At 74.9% G+C, this 20,774-nt stretch overlaps 11 non-coding genes across 11 annotated transcripts; 5 read left to right on the top strand and 6 right to left on the bottom strand.

Moving 5' to 3' along the window:
• Positions 1–3,410: 3,410 nt before the first annotated feature.
• TRNAE-CUC lies at positions 3,411–3,482 on the bottom strand. Its single transcript has one exon. It is a non-coding gene; the product is annotated as a tRNA-Glu (tRNA).
• Positions 3,483–3,802: 320 nt separating this feature from the next.
• On the bottom strand, positions 3,803–3,874 carry TRNAG-UCC. The gene has a single exon. It is a non-coding gene; the product is annotated as a tRNA-Gly (tRNA).
• A 765-nt stretch (positions 3,875–4,639) lies between these two features.
• Positions 4,640–4,711, bottom strand: TRNAD-GUC. The gene has a single exon. It is a non-coding gene; the product is annotated as a tRNA-Asp (tRNA).
• A 620-nt stretch (positions 4,712–5,331) lies between these two features.
• TRNAL-CAG lies at positions 5,332–5,414 on the top strand. The gene has a single exon. It is a non-coding gene; the product is annotated as a tRNA-Leu (tRNA).
• Positions 5,415–6,935: 1,521 nt separating this feature from the next.
• TRNAG-GCC lies at positions 6,936–7,006 on the top strand. The gene has a single exon. It is a non-coding gene; the product is annotated as a tRNA-Gly (tRNA).
• Positions 7,007–10,786: 3,780 nt separating this feature from the next.
• On the bottom strand, positions 10,787–10,858 carry TRNAE-CUC. Its single transcript has one exon. It is a non-coding gene; the product is annotated as a tRNA-Glu (tRNA).
• A 1,856-nt stretch (positions 10,859–12,714) lies between these two features.
• TRNAL-CAG lies at positions 12,715–12,797 on the top strand. The gene has a single exon. It is a non-coding gene; the product is annotated as a tRNA-Leu (tRNA).
• A 1,649-nt stretch (positions 12,798–14,446) lies between these two features.
• On the top strand, positions 14,447–14,518 carry TRNAG-UCC. Its single transcript has one exon. It is a non-coding gene; the product is annotated as a tRNA-Gly (tRNA).
• A 325-nt stretch (positions 14,519–14,843) lies between these two features.
• Positions 14,844–14,917, top strand: TRNAE-CUC. Its single transcript has one exon. It is a non-coding gene; the product is annotated as a tRNA-Glu (tRNA).
• Positions 14,918–18,687: 3,770 nt separating this feature from the next.
• Positions 18,688–18,758, bottom strand: TRNAG-GCC. Its single transcript has one exon. It is a non-coding gene; the product is annotated as a tRNA-Gly (tRNA).
• A 1,513-nt stretch (positions 18,759–20,271) lies between these two features.
• Positions 20,272–20,354, bottom strand: TRNAL-CAG. Its single transcript has one exon. It is a non-coding gene; the product is annotated as a tRNA-Leu (tRNA).
• Positions 20,355–20,774: the final 420 nt, after the last annotated feature.

The raw sequence follows: 20,774 nt of genomic DNA, 5'->3' as shown, positions 1-20,774 counted from the left end.
AGCCCACCTGCATGCTTTTCACATTCCCTCCCTCAATGGCTCATTCTACCCACACTCCCCAAACCCTCCTCTCTTTGCACGTCGACCGACCACCAACCATCTTGCCACCCCTCCTCTGGAGGGGCCCTCAGCCACTCCTTGGAGCGCGCCAGGGAGCCCCGTTTCACGGCCCGACATCCTCCCGTTGGCAGCCCCGGGATGCTCTCTATGGCCACCTGGCCGCGGTCTCCTTCAAACACGGGCCACTCCCCACTGCTAAAGTCACCGCGAGCACCAGGTCCATGCAGCCTAGCCAGCACCGGCGCCAGCACACCCAGCCTCGAGGGACAGCGCCACCGCCACGGCTGTCACCAGCACGTCGGGTCCACGAACGGCGGCGCACCAGCATGGGCATCACGGCCAAGGGCACGGAGGTCACCTCCCCCCCTCGCCCGGCCTCCACGACCCCCGCAGCACTTGGTCCACCACCAACCCCCAGGACCACCATCCCCACACCAGCACCAGCACCAGCACCAGCACCAGGACTACCACCACCATACCAGAAGCAGTTGTACCAGCAGCAGCAGCAGCAGCAGCAGCAGCAGCAGCAGCAGCGGGACGTGCCCACCGCCAGCAGGCCAGCGTAGGCATGATCGCCAACAGACTGAAGTCCTCCGCGGTCACCGCCACCACCGAGGCCACCATCAGCACACCGGCACGGGTAGCATGGCCCACGGCCCTGAAGTCCTCCACCCTCCCTCACCACCACCCCACCAGCACCGAGTCGCCACCAAGCCCCAGGACCACCAGCACACCACCACCGCGATAGCAGCAGCAGCAGGACCGAGGCCAGCGCACGGGCAAGGGCATCGCCGGCGGCGGCACCGAAGGCCTTCCCGGACCCCCGACCCCCATCGCTCACCGAGTCCACCGTTACACCGGGGCCCCGGGGGACGCCGTCACCAACAGCGCCAAAGTTCGCCACCACCATCACCGGCGGCGGCGGAGGCAGCGGCGGCAGCAGCAGCAACACGAGTACCAGCGCCGCTGGCCCCTCCACCCCCACCAGCCCCTCTTGCCCGAACGACCCCACCCCTGTCACCCGCCTCCCCGTGCCCTCCTTTCCCAGTCCTCATTTGTCGATGATCGTGCGTTGCGTCTGTCCCTTTGGCCTCCCTGAATCTCAAGCCCAGGACGACACCTGACACCTGAGACGTGGCTGGTGGTCCCCATGACGATGACGGGGAATGGTCATCTCCGGGGCGGTGGAATTCCTCACCCCGTGGGAACAGCTCCGACACCCGGTCCCTCCCTCCCTCCCTCTCTCTCTCTCTTTGCCTCGCCCGGCCGCCGCGCAGCTGCCTGCTTGCCACCCCCGCCCCCTGCACCTCGCTCGCTCGCTCGCTCGCTCGCTCGCTCACCCGCTCTCGTCTGCCCGGCCACCCTGCAGCGCAGCCCAGCGCAGCCCAGCGGCCTCCCGGCACCTCTCCCGCCGCCGTCCACCGCCACCACGGGGTCTCCCAGCCCTCTGGCACCGGGACCCACTCCCCACCGCCACCCACCCCCACGTGCCACGTGCCGCTCCTTCCAGCCTCCAGGCTCAAACCCTCCATCTACCACCGACCCCTTGGACCCCACACCCACGTCCTACACTCAAGGCCGGCAGTCCCGGTCTCCCACAGGCTCCTCAGGCACACGCCCAGCGTGTCCCGTCCCCTACCTCACAGCTCGCCCGCCCCGCACAGGTGCACAGGTGCAGGAGAGGCGCCGGGCAGGGTGCCCTGCCGCACCCGAGCCCCCGCAGACACCCTGCCTCAGTGGCCAGCCCCACTCTCGGCCAGTGCCCGCCGGCGCCACACGTCCCGGGCCCTCACTCCACGCACACACCCGGTACTCCTTCTCCCACTGCCCGGCTCGGTCCGCTCCTGGCCCTCCCCTCTTTCCGGGACGCTTTGCGCCTGTGCCCTGACCCCCGTGGGAGGCGACGCGCCGGGGAGAACACCCTCGTCCCGCGCTATCCCCCACCGTCGCGGACTCCCCGCACCCCCACCCCCACCCATACAGCCAGAGGGAGAGGCGAGGGCGCTGAGGGAACTGCCCGTGCTGACGGGAAGCACCCGGAGGCCCACGGGCGCTCCTCTCCACCGCCGCCCGACCGTGGCCCAATCCAGCCAGCGAGCCGCGGAAGGCTCACGCAGAGCGCGGGCCGGCCTCTGCGCCTCCGACGGAGACAGACGGTCTCTGGACACACAGCAAAGCCTTGGAGGGCCGGCGTGCAAGCGTTGGCAGGAAGGAGGCCGGGCGCTGCGGTTCACCTGCAGGAGCAGCGGCGCCAGGAGACCCGCACCCGGGCGGAGACAGGGCTGCAGGCTCTCCTGCCTAGGTGGGCGCTAAGGCGCCAAGGGGAACGCCTTCCGAGCGGCATCCAGCTGGGGCGCCGGCCACGTGGGGCTGGGGCCGGGGCCGGGCCGGGGGCGTGGGGTGGAGGAAGCTGTGTCGGGGAACACGCCTGCCCCTCTGCCCCAGGATTCGGGGTAGCGGTCGTGCAGTTGGACTGACCCGGGGCCTCCAAGGGCACCCCGTCTGTCCCCCGGGTGCCTCCGCCCCCTCCCACCTGCCCGGCCCGCGGGTTAGCCCCACTGGCCTCCTGCATCTATCTCCCTGCTCTCTGGCCTCCACTGCCTGGTGGTCCGGCCACCGGGACACGCCCACAACCGCTTTCCAACCACCGCCTGCCCGGGCGGGGGCGGCGGGGGCCGGCGCTCTGCTCCCATCCCCGCCCAAGCCCAAGACCACCACCCACGTGCGCCGCCATCGCTGGCGGTTGCCGGGCCGACGGCCGAGAGAAGGCACCGGGGGCTCCAGCAAGTGACCCCCCGACTCAGAGAGAGACAGGTGGCTCACCCTCCCCACACCCGGCCCCCTCTGCCTCGGCCCGCCGCCCCCACATGCCCCCAGCGCGGCCGCCGCCAAGTAGCACCTCACCAAGGAGCCAGCGGGGGGCCGGGGGTGGGGGCGCTGCGAGCCGCCACGACCTTTCTCCCGGCGGCAGGGGTGCTGCGGGAGAGTCCAAGCACCCACGGAGGCCCGAGGCGCCCGGCCTGTCGGTGGCCTCGGCTGGGGTCGGACGGCGTCCCGGACTGTCGGGCCTGGGGCGGAGCGAGACGGGGAGCCAGGCGAGCGTCCGGGGGAGGCGGCCGCGAGACGCCGAGACCTCCAGTCGGCCCACCTGCCGGCCAGCCAGCCAGCGAGGCCAAAAGGCTTGGGCCGGCCCGACGGAGCCCGCCAGGCAAGCCAGCCTTGGGCTCGACGGGGCGGGTGGCCTCGTGCGCACGCGCAGCCTCGGTCAGCTCGGGGCCAGGGAGACGCACGAGCGAGCTTCGGCTAAAAGGGGTGTGCGGCGGCGGTCTTGCGAGAGGAAGAAGAAAGGCTTCCCTGACCGGGAATCGAACCCGGGCCGCGGCGGTGAGAGCGCCGAATCCTAACCACTAGACCACCAGGGAGCGTCAGGCTGCGCGCCTGGCCCGTGCGCCCTGGACCCGGCGCCTCCCTCCCTACCGCCCACTCGCCTCTGCTTGGCCTCCAGGGCCCCCGCCGGGCCACGCGCAGCCGCCCGCCGGCCCCGCCGAGCCACCTGGCCGGACCGCCCGCCCGCCGCGCCGTCAAAACGCTGCGCGCCTCCTCCTCCTCCTCCTCTCTCTCTCTCTCTCTCTCTCTCTCACACACACACACACACACACACGCACTCAGCGTCGCGCCCGGCTCCCGGCTCCCATCGGGCCTGAGCACCGGGGCCCTGGAGCCGCGCAAAACGTTGGCCAGCTGCGTTGGCCGGGAATCGAACCCGGGTCAACTGCTTGGAAGGCAGCTATGCTCACCACTATACCACCAACGCTGCACAGCCCGGGCCGCCCCCGGACGCCGGCCCAGGCTCCGCACCAGCGCCTCCTCGCCCTCTCGCCACCGCCTCCGCCGCCTGCCGCAGCCCTGCCCCGACGTGCCGGCCGTCCGCAGCTCTGCGCCGTCGCGGGCGCCACCAGCGGCCGCCCGGCGCCCCACCCGCGCCACCCCCACGCAGCCCTGGCTGCTCCGCAGGCACGACCGCCCGCCGCCTCCGCCGCCCGCCTCTGGGGGGCGCTCTCGCCGCCCTGCGGCTCCCGGGCCCTCGGCTGCCCGCCGGGGAGCCCCGCCCCTTGCCCCCTGCCCCCGGCGCGCGCTTCCCTTCCCTTCCCTTCCCTCCCGCCACCCGCGCCCCGCCCCGCCCCGCCCCGCCCCGCCCGCACAGTCGGCCCGGCCCCCACGGCCACCTCCACGGGCAGCCCGGCAGCCGGGCAGCTGTCCGTCGCGTGAGCGAGGAGCCCGTGGCGGCCAGCCTCCCGTCAGGAGGTCCCGGCTGGGCTGGGCCGAGCCCGCACGCGCCAGGGCGCCAGGGCGCCAGGGCCGACGAGGAAGGGCAGGGGGTGCGGGGGGGTCGGGTCGACGGCGGGCAGGACGGGCCCCCGCGGTCGCCCCGCGCCTCTGGCCGCACGGGGCCGGGCGGAGGCACGAGGGAGGAGAAGCAGGACAAGGAGGAGAAGGAGGAGAAGGAGGGCCCTGGGGGCCGGCGTACGTTTGGGCAGCGCGGCGGCGGCGCCCGCGACCAAAAGAGGGCGTGTCTCGCCTCCCCGTCGGGGAATCGAACCCCGGTCTCCCGCGTGACAGGCGGGGATACTCACCACTATACTAACGAGGACGGCGGCGGCGGCCGCCCGGGCGCCCGACCCCTCTCCGCCCGCCCGCCCGCCCGCCGGCCTGCCTGCCTGCCCACGCCCACCCGGGCCCTCGACGGTCCCGCGCGCCCGTCCTGCCAGGCGCCCGCCACGTGCCCCGGGCCACGGCCCACCCGCCCGACCCCCCGGCCGCCGCGTCAAGCGCGCACAGCAGTCCCCCGGCCCCGACTCGGAGCGTCGCGCCCCCGGACCCGCCGCCGCCCCCGCCCCCGCCCAGCCGCGCGGGGATGGCGGCGGGAGAAGACGCCCGACAACGCGGCAAGCAGGGCTGCGCGAGCGAGCCGGAGGCCCCGCGCCTGGGGATGGGCCGCGGCGGGCGGCGGGGGCGGCGGGGGCGGCGGGGGGGCCGGACGCCGGCAGCAGGGTGCGCGCCCCGGGAGGGGGAGGGGGCGGCGGCGAGGACCGCGGCGAGGGCGGCGGCGCCAGCAGAGTCAGTCGGCGGGCCGTTGGCCTCGTCGACCGGGACGCGAGTCCCGTCCGTCCGTCCGTCCGTCCGTCCGTCGCGCACCCACACGGCCGCCAGCCAGCTCCAGGGTCGGCGCCGGGTCCCAGCCAGGCGAGCGGCGGCGCGCCCAGGCCCGCCGTCAGGATGGCCGAGCGGTCTAAGGCGCTGCGTTCAGGTCGCAGTCTCCCCTGGAGGCGTGGGTTCGAATCCCACTCCTGACACGCCCACCTTTTGGCCCGCCCAACGCGGGCTCTCCGCACCCGGGCCTGGACGACGCCCTGTCTGTCCCGCCTTACACGCCGCTGCGGGCTGCGGGCTGCGGGCTGCGGGCTGCGGGCTGGCGGCGCCCTGGCACACGTGGCCCGGGACCCACGCAGCTGCAGCGCCTCGGCCCTCCCGGCCACAGGCTTGGCGCCCCCGCGCCCTCCCTCCCCCGCCACCTCCCGCGCCTCTCCCTCCTCCTCATCCCACGGCGGCCGCGGGCCTCGGCAACTCGGCAAGTCGGCGGCACGGCTCTCCGGGGGCTCCGTTTGCCCTCTTCCTTCCCGCCGCCGCCCCCTGCAGGCCAGCCGCGGGCCGAAATGCCGGCAGCCCCGCGCGGGCCGGGCCACGCTCCCACTGAGGGGCGCGCCTCGCTCGCCTCCTCGCTCTCCCAGCCCCGCCCTACACCTCCCCCCGCCCGCCCGCCGGGAGCGCGGGGTCCCCACGGCCTGTCCTTTCCGCCGGCCCCCATTCATTCCGTGGTCTCCACCCCCTCCGTCCCCGGGGCGCCCACGAGGCGTGGCCACCCGGAGGCCTCACCACGGCCACACGCCCGCCAGGCGGGCAGCCGAGCCCTCCGCGCGCCAGCCAGAGACGGGACCCCCGCCCCGTTCGCTGGGCCTGGCCCGGGGGGGCGGGGTGGGGTCCACCCCGCCGTGGTGGCTCCGGGGAGCCCTGAGCGCAAGGCAGCCCTGCCTCCCCGGGCCCCCTCCGCGCCGGAAGCCGCTGCGGGGCCGGGGCTCCAGGACGCCAGCGCGCTCCCTCACCGCGCCGCCCGCCAGCCAGCCAGCCGGCGGCCGCTCCGCCCAAGCGCACCTGCCGGCCTCACCCCCACCGCAGCCCAGCCGGCCCCGACGGAGAGCTGCGGGCAGAGCTCACACGCCTTTCTTTGGCCTCTTGGCTTGGGCGCTACTCGGCGGCCCCCCATCTCCGACGACGACACCGACGCCGACACGCACACACGCGCACCCACCTCCCCCCCCCCCCACCCCGCGGCACCCCGGGAGCGCACACAATCCGAGCTCCGGGCCCCAGCCGGCCCCCGCCGGCGCGCACTGCACGGGCCGGAGAGCCATCCGCCCATGGGCCTTCGGGGGGGCGCCGGGAGGGAAGGGAAGGTCCGCGCTGAGCTGCGCCGGCCACAGACGCCCCGCGCTGCCTGGGAATCGGGCGCGGGTCAGGCTTGGCCAGGCTGCTCCTCCCGGCAGGACAGTGTCTGGCGGCGGCCCCGCCCCAGGGAGAGGGCGCAGGGTGAGCCGAGTCCGCCTCGGGGCCTCGCTGGGACCGTGGGCGCCGCGCGCCGGCCCGAGCCCGAGCCCGAGCCCGAGCCCGAGCCCTCGGCGCATCTGCACGGGCGCGGAGCCTGTCTTGCAGACCGCGGGCCCGCCGCCCGCCCCCGCGCAGCGGGTGCTCACCACTGGCCGTGCCGGGACGACGACGAGCGCCGCTGGGGAAGCCGTCTGGTGGCCGCCGCCACCGGTGCATGGGTGGTTCAGTGGTAGAATTCTCGCCTGCCACGCGGGAGGCCCGGGTTCGATTCCCGGCCCATGCAGCGCGCCGCCCCCTTTTGGCCGCGCGCGCCCGGCTTCCTCGCGCACGCGCTCAAGCCACAGGGCCTGAGCCTGAACCAGCTGTGCTCACGCCGGGGGCCCTGCCCTCCTGCCCCGCCCCGCTTCCCCCTGCCGACTTGTCTGTTCTGGTCTCTCGCCCGTGGCCGCCAGCCCTGGCCGCCACGCTCCACCCGGCTGCCCGCCCCCTGCCGCCCGACGTGGCCCAGGTCCCTTGCCCGGCCCCACGTTGTCCTTGCCCTTTTTCTCTCCATGACCCTGACCCGGACGGCGCTTCGCTCACCCACGTCACTTCAAGCAATGCTTCCAAGCACCGCCCGCGCCCGCCCGGGCACAGCCCACCTGCATGCTTTTCACATTCCCTCCCTCAATGGCTCATTCTACCCACACTCCCCAAACCCTCCTCTCTTTGCACGTCGACCGACCACCAACCATCTTGCCACCCCTCCTCTGGAGGGGCCCTCAGCCACTCCTTGGAGCGCGCCAGGGAGCCCCGTTTCACGGCCCGACATCCTCCCGTTGGCAGCCCCGGGATGCTCTCTATGGCCACCTGGCCGCGGTCTCCTTCAAACACGGGCCACTCCCCACTGCTAAAGTCACCGCGAGCACCAGGTCCATGCAGCCTAGCCAGCACCGGCGCCAGCACACCCAGCCTCGAGGGACAGCGCCACCGCCACGGCTGTCACCAGCACGTCGGGTCCACGAACGGCGGCGCACCAGCATGGGCATCACGGCCAAGGGCACGGAGGTCACCTCCCCCCCTCGCCCGGCCTCCACGACCCCCGCAGCACTTGGTCCACCACCAACCCCCCAGGACCACCATCCCCACACCAGCACCAGCACCAGCACCAGCACCAGGACTACCACCACCATGCCAGAAGCAGTTGTACCAGCAGCAGCAGCAGCAGCAGCAGCAGCAGCAGCGGGACGTGCCCACCGCCAGCAGGCCAGCGTAGGCATGATCGCCAACAGACTGAAGTCCTCCGCGGTCACCGCCACCACCGAGGCCACCATCAGCACACCGGCACGGGTAGCATGGCCCACGGCCCTGAAGTCCTCCACCCTCCCTCACCGCCACCCCACCAGCACCGAGTCGCCACCAAGCCCCAGGACCACCAGCACACCACCACCGCGATAGCAGCAGCAGCAGGACCGAGGCCAGCGCACGGGCAAGGGCATCGCCGGCGGCGGCACCGAAGGCCTTCCCGGACCCCCGACCCCCATCGCTCACCGAGTCCACCGTTACACCGGGGCCCCGGGGGACGCCGTCACCAACAGCGCCAAAGTTCGCCACCACCATCACCGGCGGCGGCGGAGGCAGCGGCGGCAGCAGCAGCAACACGAGTACCAGCGCCGCTGGCCCCTCCACCCCCACCAGCCCCTCTTGCCCGAACGACCCCACCCCTGTCACCCGCCTCCCCGTGCCCTCCTTTCCCAGTCCTCATTTGTCGATGATCGTGCGTTGCGTCTGTCCCTTTGGCCTCCCTGAATCTCAAGCCCAGGACGACACCTGACACCTGAGACGTGGCTGGTGGTCCCCATGACGATGACGGGGAATGGTCATCTCCGGGGCGGTGGAATTCCTCACCCCGTGGGAACAGCTCCGACACCCGGTCCCTCCCTCCCTCCCTCTCTCTCTCTCTTTGCCTCGCCCGGCCGCCGCGCAGCTGCCTGCTTGCCACCCCCGCCCCCTGCACCTCGCTCGCTCGCTCGCTCGCTCGCTCACCCGCTCTCGTCTGCCCGGCCACCCTGCAGCGCAGCCCAGCGCAGCCCAGCGCAGCCCAGCGCAGCCCAGCGGCCTCCCGGCACCTCTCCCGCCGCCGTCCACCGCCACCACGGGGTCTCCCAGCCCTCTGGCACCGGGACCCACTCCCCACCGCCACCCACCCCACGTGCCACGTGCCGCTCCTTCCAGCCTCCAGGCTCAAACCCTCCATCTACCACCGACCCCTTGGACCCCACACCCACGTCCTACACTCAAGGCCGGCAGTCCCGGTCTCCCACAGGCTCCTCAGGCACACGCCCAGCGTGTCCCGTCCCCTACCTCACAGCTCGCCCGCCCGCACAGGTGCACAGGTGCAGGAGAGGCGCCGGGCAGGGTGCCCTGCCGCACCCGAGCCCCCGCAGACACCCTGCCTCAGTGGCCAGCCCCACTCTCGGCCAGTGCCCGCCGGCGCCACACGTCCCGGGCCCTCACTCCACGCACACACCCGGTACTCTTCTCTCCCACTGCCCGGCTCGGTCCGCTCCTGGCCCTCCCCTCTTTTCCGGGACGCTTTGCGCCTGTGCCCTGACCCCCCGTGGGAGGCGACGCGCCGGGGGAGAACACCCTCGTCCCGCGCTATCCCCCACCGTCGCGGACTCCCCGCACCCCCACCCCCACCCATACAGCCAGAGGGAGAGGCGAGGGCGCTGAGGGAACTGCCCGTGCTGACGGGAAGCACCCGGAGGCCCACGGGCGCTCCTCTCCACCGCCGCCCGAACCGTGGCCCAATCCAGCCAGCGAGCCGCGGAAGGCTCACGCAGAGCGCGGGCCGGCCTCTGCGCCTCCGACGGAGACAGACGGTCTCTGGACACACAGCAAAGCCTTGGAGGGCCGGCGTGCAAGCGTTGGCAGGAAGGAGGCCGGGCGCTGCGGTTCACCTGCAGGAGCAGCGGCGCCAGGAGACCCGCACCCGGGCGGAGACAGGGCTGCAGGCTCTCCTGCCTAGGTGGGGCGCTAAGGCGCCAAGGGGAACGCCTTCCGAGCGGCATCCAGCTGGGGCGCCGGCCACGTGGGGCTGGGGCCGGGGCCGGGCCGGGGGCGTGGGGTGGAGGAAGCTGTGTCGGGGAACACGCCTGCCCCTCTGCCCCAGGATTCGGGGTAGCGGTCGTGCAGTTGGACTGACCCGGGGCCTCCAAGGGCACCCCGTCTGTCCCCCGGGTGCCTCCGCCCCCTCCCACCTGCCCGGCCCGCGGGTTAGCCCCACTGGCCTCCTGCATCTATCTCCCTGCTCTCTGGCCTCCACTGCCTGGTGGTCCGGCCACCGGGACACGCCCACAACCGCTTTCCAACCACCGCCTGCCCGGGCGGGGGCGGCGGGGGCCGGCGCTCTGCTCCCATCCCCGCCCAAGCCCAAGACCACCACCCACGTGCGCCGCCATCGCTGGCGGTTGCCGGGCCGACGGCCGAGAGAAGGCACCGGGGGCTCCAGCAAGTGACCCCCGACTCAGAGAGAGACAGGTGGCTCACCCTCCCCACACCCCGGCCCCCTCTGCCTCGGCCCGCCGCCCCCACATGCCCCCAGCGCGGCCGCCGCCAAGTAGCACCTCACCAAGGAGCCAGCGGGGGGCCGGGGGTGGGGGCGCTGCGAGCCGCCACGACTTTCTTCTCCCGGCGGCAGGGGTGCTGCGGGAGAGTCCAAGCACCCACGGAGGCCCGAGGCGCCCGGCCTGTCGGTGGCCTCGGCTGGGGTCGGACGGCGTCCCGGACTGTCGGGCCTGGGGCGGAGCGAGACGGGGAGCCAGGCGAGCGTCCGGGGGAGGCGGCCGCGAGACGCCGAGACCTCCAGTCGGCCCACCTGCCGGCCAGCCAGCCAGCGAGGCCAAAAGGCTTGGGCCGGCCCGACGGAGCCCGCCAGGCAAGCCAGCCTTGGGCTCGACGGGGCGGGTGGCCTCGTGCGCACGCGCAGCCTCGGTCAGCTCGGGGCCAGGGAGACGCACGAGCGAGCTTCGGCTAAAAGGGGGTGTGCGGCGGCGGTCTTGCGAGAGGAAGAAGAAAGGGCTTCCCTGACCGGGAATCGAACCCGGGCCGCGGCGGTGAGAGCGCCGAATCCTAACCACTAGACCACCAGGGAGCGTCAGGCTGCGCGCCTGGCCCGGGCGCCCTGGACCCGGCGCCTCCCTCCCTACCGCCCACTCGCCTCTGCTTGTCCTCCAGGGCCCCCGCCGGGCCACGCGCATCCGCCCGCCGGCCCCGCCGAGCCACCTTGCCGGACCGCCCGCCCGCCGCGCCGTCAAAACGCTGCGCGCCTCCTCCTCCTCCTCCTCTCTCTCTCTCTCTCTCTCTCTCTCTCACACACACACCACACACACGCACTCAGCGTCGCGCCCGCTCCCGGCTCCCATCGGGCCTGAGCAACCGGGGCCCTGGAGCCGCGCAAAACGTTGGCCAGCTGCGTTGGCCGGGAATCGAACCCGGGTCAACTGCTTGGAAGAGCACTATGCTCACCACTATACCACCAACGCTGCACAGCCCGGGGCCGCCCCCGTGACGCCGGCCCAGGCTCCGCCACCAGCGCCTCCTCGCCCTCTCGCCCACCGCCTCCGCCGCCTGCCGCAGCCCTGCCCCGACGTGCCGGCCGGCCGCAGCTCTGCGCCGTCGCGGCGCCACCAGCGGCCGCCCGGCGCCCCACCCGCGCCACCCCCACGCAGGCCCTGCTGCCTCCGCAGGCACGACCCCGCCCGCCGCCTCCGCCGCCCGCCTCTGGGGGGGCGCTCTCGCCGCCCTGCGGCTTCCCGGGCCCTCGGCTGCCCGCCGGGAGCCCCGCCCCTGCCCCCTGCCCCCGGCGGCGGCTTCCCTTCCCTTCCCTTCCCCTCCCGCCACCCGCGCCCCCGCCCCCGCCCGCCCCGCCCCGCCCGCACAGTCGGCCGGCCCCCACGGCCACCTCCACGGGCAGCCGGCAGCCGGGCAGCTGTCCGTCGCGTGAGCGAGGAGCCCGTGGCGGCCAGCCTCCCGTCAGGAGGTCCCGGCTGGGCTGGGCCGCGCCCGCACGCGCCAGGGCGCCAGGGCGCCAGGCCGACGAGGAAGGGCAGGGGGTGCGGGGGGTCGGGTCGACGGCGGGCAGACGGGCCCCCGCGGTCGCCCCGCGCCCCTGGCCGCACGGGGCCGGGCCGGAGGCCACGAGGGAGGAGAAGCAGGACAAGGAGGAGAAGGAGGAGAAGGAGGACCAGGAGGGCCCTGGGGGCCGGCGTTACGTTTGGGCAGCGCGGCGGCGGCGCCCGCGACCAAACGAGGGCGTGTCCTCGCCTCCCGTCGGGGAATCGAACCCGGTCTGCCCGCGTGACAGGCGGGGATACTCACCACTATACTAACGATGACGGCGGCGGCGGCCGCCCGGGCGCCCGACCCCTCTCCGCCCGCCCGCCCGCCCGCCGGCCTGCGCCTGCCTGGCCCACGCCCACCCGGGCCCTCGACGTCCCGCGCGCCCGTCCTGCCAGGCGCCCGCCACGTGCCCGGCCACGGCCCACCCGGCCCGACCCCCCGGCCGCCGCGTCAGCGCGCACAGCAGTCCCCCGGCCCGACTCGGAGCGTCGCGCCCCGGACCCGCCGCCGCCCCCGCCCCCGCCCAGCCGCGCGGGGATGGCGGCGGGAGAAGACGCCCGACACGGCAAGCAGGGCTGCGCGAGCGAGCCGGAGGCCCCGCGCCGGGGATGGGGCGCGCGGGCGGCGGGGGGCGGCGGGGGCGGCGGGGGGCCGGACGCCGGCAGCAGGGTGCGCGCCCCGGGAAGGGGGAGGGGGCGGCGGCGAGGACCGCGGCGAGGGCGGCGGCGCCAGCAGAGTCAGTCGGCGGGCCGTTGGCCTCGTCGACCGGGACGCGAGTCCCGTCCGTCCGTCCGTCCGTCCGTCCGTCGCGCACCCACACGGCCGCCAGCCAGCTCCGGGGTCGGCGCCGGGTCCAGCCAGGCGAGCGGCGGCGCGCCCAGGCCCGCCGTCAGGATGGCCGAGCGGTCTAAGGCGCTGCGTTCAGGTCGCAGTCTCCCCTGGAGGCGTGGGTTCGAATCCCACTCCTGACACGCCCACCTTTTGGCCCGCCCAACGCGGGCTCTCCGCACCCGGGCCTGGACGACGCCCTGTCTGTCCCGCCTTACACGCCGCTGCGGGCTGCGGGCTGCGGCTGCGGGCTGCGGGCTGGCGGCGCCCTGGCACACGTGGCCCGGGACCCACGCAGCTGCAGCGCCTCGGCCCTCCCGGCCACAGGCTTGGCGCCCCGCGCCCTCCCTCCCCCGCCACCTCCCGCGCCTCTCCCTCCTCCTCATCCCACGGCGGCCGCGGGCCTCGGCAACTCGGCAAGTCGGCGGCACGGCTCTCCGGGGGCTCCGTTTGCCCTCTTCCTTCCCGCCGCCGCCCCCTGCAGGCCAGCCGCGGGCCGAAATGCCGGCAGCCCCGCGCGGGCCGGGCCACGCTCCCCACTGAGGGGCGCGCCTCGCTCGCCTCCTCGCTCTCCCAGCCCCGCCCTACACCTCCCCCCGCCCGCCCGCCGGGAGCGCGGGGTCCCCACGGCCTGTCCTTTCCGCCGGCCCCCATTCATTCCGTGGTCTCCACCCCCTCCGTCCCCGGGGCGCCCACGAGGCGTGGCCACCCGGAGGCCTCACCACGGCCACACGCCCGCCAGGCGGCAGCCGAGCCCTGCCGCGCGCCAGCCAGAGACGGACCCCCGCCCCGTTCGCTGGGCCTGGCCCGGGGGGGCGGGGTGGGGTCCACCCCGCCGTGGTGGCTCCGGGGAGCCCTGAGCGCAAGGCAAGCCCTGCCTCCCCGGGCCCCCTCCGCGCCGGAAGCCGCTGCGGGGCCGGGGGCTCCAGGACGCCAGCGCGCTCCCTCATCCGCGCCGCCCGCCAGCCAGCCAGCCGGCGGCCGCTCCGCCCAAGCGCACCTGCCGGCCCTCACCCCCACCGCAGCCCAGCCGGCCCCGACGGAGAGCTGCGGGCAGAGCTCACACGCCTTTCTTTGGCCTCTTGGCTTGGGCGCTACTCGGCGGCCCCCATCTCCGACGACGACACCGACGCCGACACGCACACACGCGCACCCACCTCCCCCCCCCCCCACCCCGCGGCACCCCGGGAGCGCACACAATCCGAGCTCCGGGCCCCAGCCGGCCCCGCCGGCGCGCACTGCACGGGCCGGAGAGCCATCCGCCCATGGGCCTTCGGGGGGGCGCCGGGAGGGAAGGGAAGGTCCGCGCTGAGCTGCGCCGGCCACAGACGCCCCGCGCTGCCTGGGAATCGGGGCGCGGGTCAGGCTTGGCCAGGCTGCTCCTCCGGCAGGACAGTGTCTGGCGGCGGCCCCGCCCCAGGGAGAGGGCGCAGGGTGAGCCGAGTCCGCCTCGGGGCCTCGCTGGGACCGTGGGCGCCGCGCGCCGGCCCCGAGCCCGAGCCCGAGCCCCTCGGCGCATCTGCGGGCAGCCGAGGGCCCGGGAGCCGCAGGGCGGCGAGAGCGCCCCCAGAGGCGGGCGGCGGAGGCGGCCTGCGGAGCAGCACAGGGCTGCGTGGGGGTGGCGCGGGTGGGGCGCCGGCGTGCCGCTGGTGGCGCCCGCGACGGCGCAGAGCTGCGGGGCCGGCCGGCACGTCGGGCAGGGCTGCGGCAGGCGGCGGAGGCGGTGGCGAGAGGGCGAGGAGGCGCTGGTGCGGAGCCTGGGCCGGCGTCCGGGGGCGGCCCGGGCTGTGCAGCGTTGGTGGTATAGTGGTGAGCATAGCTGCCTTCCAAGCAGTTGACCCGGGTTCGATTCCCGGCCACCGCAGCTGGCCAACGTTTTGCGCGGCTCCAGGGCCCCGGTGCTCAGGCCCGATGGGAGCCGGGAGTCCGGGCGCGACGCTGAGTGCGTGTGTGTGTGTGTGTGGTGTGTGTGTGTGTGTGAGAGAGAGAGAGAGAGAGAGGAGGAGGAGGAGGAGGCGCGCAGCGTTTTGACGGCGCGGCGGGCGGGCGGTCCGGCCAGGTGGCTCGGCGGGGCCGGCGGGCGGCTGCGCGTGGCCCGGCGGGGCCCTGGCGGCCAAGCAGGAGCGAGTGGCGGTAGGGAGGGAGGGCGCCGGGTCCAGGGCGCACGGGCCAGGCGCGCAGCCTGACGCTCCCTGGTGGTCTAGTGGTTAGGATTCGGCGGCTCTCACCGCCGCGGCCCGGGTTCGATTCCCCGGTCAGGGAAGCCTTTCTTCTTCCTCTCGCAAGACCGCCGCCGCACACCCCTTTTAGCCGAAGCTCGCTCGTGCGTCTCCCGGCCCCGAGCTGACCGAGGCTGCGCGTGCGCACGAGGGCCACCCGCCCCGTCGAGCCCAAGGCTGGCTTGCCTGGCGGGCTCCGTCGGGCCGGCCCAAGCCTTTTGGCCTCGCTGGCTGGCTGGCCGGCAGGGGGCCGACTGGAGGTCTCGGCGTCTCGCGGCCGCCTCCCCCGGACGCTCGCCTGGCTCCCCGTCTCGCTCCGCCCCCAGGCCGACAGTCCGGGACGCGCGTCCGACCCCAGCCGAGGCACCCGACAGGCCGGGCGCCTCGGGCCTCCGTGGGTGCTTGGACTCTCCCGCAGCACCCCTGCCGCCGGGAGAAAGGTCGTGGCGGCTCGCAGCCCCCCACCCCCGGCCCCCCGCTGGCCTTGGTGAGGTGCTACTTGGCGGCGGCCGCGCTGGGGGCATGTGGGGGCGGCGGGCCGGGCAGAGGGGGCCGGGTGTGGGGAGGGTGAGCCACCTGTCTCTCTCTGAGTCGGGGGTCACTTGCTGGAGCCCCCGGTGCCTTCTCTCGGCCGTCGGCCCGGCAACCGCCAGCGATGGCGGCGCACGTGGGTGGTGGTCTTGGGCTTGGGCGGGGATGGGAGCAGAGCGCCGGCCCCCGCCGCCCCCGCCCGGGCAGGCGGTGGTTGGAAAGCGGTTGTGGGCGTGTCCCGGTGGCCGGACCACCAGGCAGTGGAGGCCAGAGAGCAGGGAGATAGATGCAGGAGGCCAGTGGGGCTAACCCGCGGGCCGGGCAGGTGGGAGGGGGCGGAGGCACCCGGGGGACAGACGGGGTGGCCCTTGGAGGCCCCGGGTCAGTCCAACTGCACGACCGCTACCCCGAATCCTGGGGCAGAGGGGCAGGCGTGTTCCCGACACAGCTTCCTCCACCCCACGCCCCCGGCCCGGGCCCCGGCCCCAGCCCCACGTGGGCCGGCGCCCCAGCTGAGATGCCGCTCGGAAGGCGTTCCCCTTGCGCCTTAGCGCCCACCCTAGGCAGGAGAGCCTGCAGCCCCTGTCTCCGCCCGGGTGCGGGTCTCCTGGCGCCGCTGCTCCTGCAGGTGAACCGCAGCGCCCGGCCTCCTTCCTGCCAACGCTTGCACGCCGGCCCTCCAAGGCTTTGCTGTGTGTCCAGAGACCGTCTGTCTCCGTCGGGAGGCGCAGAGGCCGGCCCGCGCTCTGCGTGAGCCTTCCGCGGCTCGCTGGCTGGATTGGGCCACGGTCGGGCGGCGGTGGAGAGGAGCGCCCGTTGGGCCTCCGGGTGCTTCCCGTCAGCACGGGCAGTTCCCTCAGCGCCCCTCGCCTCTCCTCTGGCTGTATGGGTGGGGGTGGGGGTGCGGGGAGTCCGCGACGGTGGGGGATAGCGCGGGACGAGGGTGTTCTCCCCCCGCGCGTCGCCCTCCCACGGGGTCAGGGCACAGGCGGCAAAGCGTCCCGGAAAGAGGGAGGGCCAGGAGCGGACCGAGCCGGGCAGTGGGAGAAGGAGTACCGGGTGTGTGCGTGGAGTGAGGGGCCCGGGACGTGTGGCGCCGGCGGGCACTGGCCGAGAGTGGGGCTGGCCACTGAGGCAGGGTGTCTGCGGGGGCTCGGGTGCGGCAGGGCACCCTGCCCGGCGGCCTCTCCTGCACCTGTGCACCTGTGCGGGCGGGGCGAGCTGGGAGGTAGGGGACGGGACACGCTGGGCGTGTGCCTGAGGAGCCTGTGGGAAGACCGGGACTGCCGGCCTTGAGTGTAGGACGTGGGTGTGGGGTCAATGGGTCGGTGGTAGATGGAGGGTTTGAGCCTGGAGGCTGGAAGGAGCGGCACGTGGCACGTGGGGGTGGGTGGCGGTGGGGAGTGGGTCCCGGTGCCAGAGGGCTGGGAGACCCCGTGGTGGCGGTGGACGGCGGCGGGAGAGGTGCCGGGAGGCCGCTGGGCTGCGCTGGGCTGCGGGCTGCGCTGGGCTGCGCTGCAGGGTGGCCGGGCAGACGAGAGGGGTGAGCGAGCGAGCGAGCGAGCGAGCGAGGTGCAGGGGGCGGGGGTGGCAAGCAGGCAGCTGCGCGGCGGCCGGGCGAGGCAAAGAGAGAGAGAGAGGGAGGGAGGGAGGGACCGGGTGTCGGAGCTGTTCCCACGGGGTGAGGAATTCCACCGCCCCGGAGATGACCATTCCCCGTCATCGTCATGGGGACCACCAGCCACGTCTCAGGTGTCAGGTGTCGTCCTGGGCTTGAGATTCAGGGAGGCCAAAGGGACAGACGCAACGCACGATCATCGACAAATGAGGACTGGGAAAGGAGGGCACGGGGAGGGGGTGACAGGGGTGGGGTCGTTCGGGCAAGAGGGGCTGGTGGGGGTGGAGGGGCCAGCGGCGCTGGTACTCGTGTGCTGCTGCTGCCGCCGCTGCCTCCGCCGCCGCCGGTGATGGTGGTGGCGAACTTTGGCGCTGTTGGTGACGGCGTCCCCCGGGGCCCCGGTGTAACGGTGGACTCGGTGAGCGATGGGGGTCGGGGGTCCGGGAAGGCCTTCGGTGCCGCCGCCGGCGATGCCCTTGCCCGTGCGCTGGCCTCGGTCCTGCTGCTGCTGCTATCGCGGTGGTGGTGTGCTGGTGGTCCTGGGGCTTGGTGGCGACTCGGTGCTGGTGGGGTGGTGGTGAGGGAGGGTGGAGGACTTCAGGGCCGTGGGCCATGCTACCCGTGCCGGTGTGCTGATGGTGGCCTCGGTGGTGGCGGTGACCGCGGAGGACTTCAGTCTGTTGGCGATCATGCCTACGCTGGCCTGCTGGCGGTGGGCACGCCGCTGCTGCTGCTGCTGCTGCTGCTGCTGCTGCTGCTGGTACAACTGCTTCTGGCATGGTGGTGGTAGTCCTGGTGCTGGTGCTGGTGCTGGTGCTGGTGTGGGGATGGTGGTCCTGGGGGTTGGTGGTGGACCAAGTGCTGCGGGGGTCGTGGAGGCCGGGCGAGGGGGGGAGGTGACCTCCGTGCCCTTGGCCGTGATGCCCATGCTGGTGCGCCGCCGTTCGTGGACCCGACGTGCTGGTGACAGCCGTGGCGGTGGCGCTGTCCCTCGAGGCTGGGTGTGCTGGCGCCGGTGCTGGCTAGGCTGCATGGACCTGGTGCTCGCGGTGACTTTAGCAGTGGGGAGTGGCCCGTGTTTGAAGGAGACCGCGGCCAGGTGGCCATAGAGAGCATCCCGGGGCTGCCAACGGGAGGATGTCGGGCCGTGAAACGGGGCTCCCTGGCGCGCTCCAAGGAGTGGCTGAGGGCCCCTCCAGAGGAGGGGTGGCAAGATGGTTGGTGGTCGGTCGACGTGCAAAGAGAGGAGGGTTTGGGGAGTGTGGGTAGAATGAGCCATTGAGGGAGGGAATGTGAAAAGCATGCAGGTGGGCTGTGCCCGGGCGGGCGCGGGCGGTGCTTGGAAGCATTGCTTGAAGTGACGTGGGTGAGCGAAGCGCCGTCCGGGTCAGGGTCATGGAGAGAAAAAGGGCAAGGACAACGTGGGGCCGGGCAAGGGACCTGGGCCACGTCGGGCGGCAGGGGGCGGGCAGCCGGGTGGAGCGTGGCGGCCAGGGCTGGCGGCCACGGGCGAGAGACCAGAACAGACAAGTCGGCAGGGGGAAGCGGGGCGGGGCAGGAGGGCAGGGCCCCCGGCGTGAGCACAGCTGGTTCAGGCTCAGGCCCTGTGGCTTGAGCGCGTGCGCGAGGAAGCCGGGCGCGCGCGGCCAAAAGGGGGCGGCGCGCTGCATGGGCCGGGAATCGAACCCGGGCCTCCCGCGTGGCAGGCGAGAATTCTACCACTGAACCACCCATGCACCGGTGGCGGCGGCCACCAGACGGCTTCCCCAGCGGCGCTCGTCGTCGTCCCGGCACGGCCAGTGGTGAGCACCCGCTGCGCGGGGGCGGGCGGCGGGCCCGCGGTCTGCAAGACAGGCTCCGCGCCCGTGCAGATGCGCCGAGGGCTCGGGCTCGGGCTCGGGCTCGGGCTCGGGCCGGCGCGCGGCGCCCACGGTCCCAGCGAGGCCCCGAGGCGGACTCGGCTCACCCTGCGCCCTCTCCCTGGGGCGGGGCCGCCGCCAGACACTGTCCTGCCGGGAGGAGCAGCCTGGCCAAGCCTGACCCGCGCCCGATTCCCAGGCAGCGCGGGGCGTCTGTGGCCGGCGCAGCTCAGCGCGGACCTTCCCTTCCCTCCCGGCGCCCCCCCGAAGGCCCATGGGCGGATGGCTCTCCGGCCCGTGCAGTGCGCGCCGGCGGGGGCCGGCTGGGGCCCGGAGCTCGGATTGTGTGCGCTCCCGGGGTGCCGCGGGGGGGGGGGGGGGGAGGTGGGTGCGCGTGTGTGCGTGTCGGCGTCGGTGTCGTCGTCGGAGATGGGGGCCGCCGAGTAGCGCCCAAGCCAAGAGGCCAAAGAAAGGCGTGTGAGCTCTGCCCGCAGCTCTCCGTCGGGGCCGGCTGGGCTGCGGTGGGGGTGAGGCCGGCAGGTGCGCTTGGGCGGAGCGGCCGCCGGCTGGCTGGCTGGCGGGCGGCGCGGTGAGGGAGCGCGCTGGCGTCCTGGAGCCCCGGCCCCGCAGCGGCTTCCGGCGCGGAGGGGGCCCGGGGAGGCAGGGCTGCCTTGCGCTCAGGGCTCCCCGGAGCCACCACGGCGGGGTGGACCCCACCCCGCCCCCCGGGCCAGGCCCAGCGAACGGGGCGGGGGTCCCGTCTCTGGCTGGCGCGCGGAGGGCTCGGCTGCCCGCCTGGCGGGCGTGTGGCCGTGGTGAGGCCTCCGGGTGGCCACGCCTCGTGGGCGCCCCGGGGACGGAGGGGGTGGAGACCACGGAATGAATGGGGGCCGGCGGAAAGGACAGGCCGTGGGGACCCCGCGCTCCCGGCGGGCGGGCGGGGGGAGGTGTAGGGCGGGGCTGGGAGAGCGAGGAGGCGAGCGAGGCGCGCCCCTCAGTGGGAGCGTGGCCCGGCCCGCGGGGGCTGCCGGCATTTCGGCCCGCGGCTGGCCTGCAGGGGGCGGCGGCGGGAAGGAAGAGGGCAAACGGAGCCCCCGGAGAGCCGTGCCGCCGACTTGCCGAGTTGCCGAGGCCCGCGGCCGCCGTGGGATGAGGAGGAGGGAGAGGCGCGGGAGGTGGCGGGGGAGGGAGGGCGGGGGCGCCAAGCCTGTGGCCGGGAGGGCCGAGGCGCTGCAGCTGCGTGGGTCCCGGGCCACGTGTGCCAGGGCGCCGCCAGCCCGCAGCCCCAGCCGCAGCCCGCAGCCCGCAGCGGCGTGTAAGGCGGGACAGACAGGGCGTCGTCCAGGCCCGGGTGCGGAGAGCCCGCGTTGGGCGGGCCAAAAGGTGGGCGTGTCAGGAGTGGGATTCGAACCCACGCCTCCAGGGGAGACTGCGACCTGAACGCAGCGCCTTAGACCGCTCGGCCATCCTGACGGCGGGCCTGGGCGCGCCGCCGCTCGCCTGGCTGGGACCCGGCGCCGACCCCGGAGCTGGCTGGCGGCCGTGTGGGTGCGCGACGGACGGACGGACGGACGGACGGACGGGACTCGCGTCCCGGTCGACGAGGCCAACGGCCCGCCGACTGACTCTGCTGGCGCCGCCGCCCTCGCCGCGGTCCTCGCCGCCGCCCCCTCCCCCTTCCCGGGGCGCGCACCCTGCTGCCGGCGTCCGGCCCCGCCGCCCCCGCCCCCGCCGCCCGCCGCGGCCCATCCCCGGCGCGGGGCCTCCGGCTCGCTCGCGCAGCCCTGCTTGCCGTGTCGGGCGTCTTCTCCCGCCGCCATCCCCGCGGGGCGGGGGCGGGGGCGGGGCGGGTCCGGGGGCGCGACGCTCCGAGTCGGGCCGGGGGACTGCTGT

This window comes from Canis lupus, unplaced genomic scaffold, assembly GCF_011100685.1.
Source record: "Canis lupus familiaris isolate Mischka breed German Shepherd unplaced genomic scaffold, alternate assembly UU_Cfam_GSD_1.0 chrUn_S679H841, whole genome shotgun sequence".
Classification (NCBI taxonomy): Eukaryota; Metazoa; Chordata; class Mammalia; order Carnivora; family Canidae; genus Canis; species Canis lupus.
The sequence above is the reverse complement of the archived record's forward strand: the minus strand, read 5'-3'. Positions and strand labels throughout refer to the sequence as shown.